The 1,980-nt window shown below is 41.3% G+C and overlaps 1 protein-coding gene across 1 annotated transcript in view; it reads right to left on the bottom strand.

The window, feature by feature from the left end:
- The window catches only part of LOC138273857 (lectin-like), a 93,234-nt gene extending 91,819 nt beyond the window's left edge, over nt 1–1,415 (bottom strand). The window contains exon 1 of the mRNA XM_069218902.1: nt 1,371–1,415. The gene's annotated coding sequence lies outside the window, so the exon portion shown is untranslated. The remainder of the gene's footprint in view (nt 1–1,370) is intronic.
- Nucleotides 1,416–1,980: the final 565 nt, after the last annotated feature.

The following is a 1,980-nucleotide window of genomic DNA, read 5'->3' as shown; positions in this document are numbered from 1 at the left end:
TCCTGGCTAGACCCCAAAATATGGGATTACGTGAGTCTTGGATGGATTTGAACAAGAGGTTCACCATACACCTATCACATGGGTTCAGGGAAGAAGGCCTGCAACTGTGTATTTAAAATCAGGGGTGAAACAAACTGCAAAGTTGACAAATAACATGATGGCACAGCTGCACGCGTCTACGAGTGGACGTTCTTCCCAAAACTAGATCAATATATAAGTTAGCATTCCTTTTGGCAGACGACCAAAGATGGATCACTAAAGGACTAAAATGATACTCTGGTATTTCAGTTTCAATCCCTTTACGTATTTTGGATAAGCTACAGTAATTCAGTGAAATGACCCATGAGAGGGCAGAGTTTTCAGTAAATTGTTACTACATTTTGGGCCTCATTCAGAGTTTGCCAGGTGTGTCACTCCATCACAAACGTGCCACTTATTACAAGTATCATAGGATATAAAGCACTTGTAATACGACGGCAGGATATGCGTCACAGTTGTGACACTCGTGTCACCCTCTAAATCAGGCCTTTAGTCTTATACAAATTCTCTCTCTCCCTCTCTCTAGTTACTTTCAATGAAAGTTCATACTTTCCATTCCTAATTTCTCATCCTCTCAGAGCTATGTTTTCTCTATTGTAGTGAGTCCTGTAGACCTGCATCATCCAACCTCAGAAATCCTTCCAGATTCTGCCAAAGTCACTGCCCTCCCACTGAGCTCCAGGCGCTCACTAGAACTCTGCAGCTAGGAGACTCAGTGCAAGTCAAGTATCCTTCTCTTTCACTCTCCGTAGCTACGGTAGCACCCTGTCCGCACGTTCTGTTCCTGCCTGCTGAGCGGTCGTAGCCAGGCTCTGTCACTCATTCTCACCATTTTGTATCACTACACTGCACTGTCCATCTGTTCAACTAGCCCAAATATTGGAATTAACTTGATCCCTAGAGTCGCGGTAGAAGCACAAAGCACGGGTCTGTTTCAACGAGGCAGTTTTGGTAATGAATGTGAACTCGGTAGAACAAAAACAGAAAACAAACTAAAGGCTCGACTTCCTTTCGGATCTTTGACAGCTGGGGGTTTGGTTTGGATGTTGCTGTTCACATTGTCTGCTGGCTGTGACTGCAGGCACTGTAACATCCAACCTGAATAAATATGGTATTAGAACAAGTTATGATGTCTATTCCTTTTTAAAGGTGTACAAGGAGTGCAAGTTTCCTTATCTCAAATGACTAATATAAACTAAATAAAAGAAGGTGATTTCAGTTGAGAAGAACGAGTTTAACCTGAAAAACAATTGTAAAAAAAGCACATAAAAAAACTCTCTTCCCACTCCTACATAGCTGTGTCAATGCAAACCTGTGGTCCTACCTTGTACCTCGGAGCAAGAAAGTTGTAGGTAGAGAAGATTCCAGTCTGGCCACAGCGTCAGGGCCGAAGAGCTCTTATTCAATGACACCAGCCACACCTCTCGTTCATCAGCCAATCACCCAAAAGAATGCTGCTGAGCAAATACACTTGTCCTAGAGAGAGAAACGAAGAGCATATCTTTGGGCCTGTGCCACCAAATATTTCTAGACGCCTCCATGCAAATATTGACATGTCTTTCGATTCATTTACTTTTAACTACTGACTAACGCACAAGATATTCTATGCTGGAAAAAACGTCAGACACTTGAATTTCCTTTTTCTAATTTCCCCTTTCCTATAATTCAATCGTTTTCCACGTGTCCTGCAAGAAGAGGCCTCTCACTAGATGGTGCCAAAGTGATATGGATTAAGTCATTGATAATGATATATATCATACCGGTGATTATGATTGTGTGATTTTGATGTCACTTGTTATCTAATTTTCAGGCTGTTGTGTGTTATTACCTCTATTTTCCAAAGCTCTTATTTCGCATTTCTATCCATCTTTATGTTCACAGATGAAACCTTAAAAAACGTAACGTTATTTCACTTGATTTCCAATTGTTTTTTTGTCTATG

The sequence above is a fragment of the Pleurodeles waltl genome, chromosome 2_2 (assembly GCF_031143425.1).
Source record: "Pleurodeles waltl isolate 20211129_DDA chromosome 2_2, aPleWal1.hap1.20221129, whole genome shotgun sequence".
NCBI lineage: Eukaryota > Metazoa > Chordata > Amphibia > Caudata > Salamandridae > Pleurodeles > Pleurodeles waltl.
This window is presented reverse-complemented; position numbering and strand designations above follow the sequence as displayed.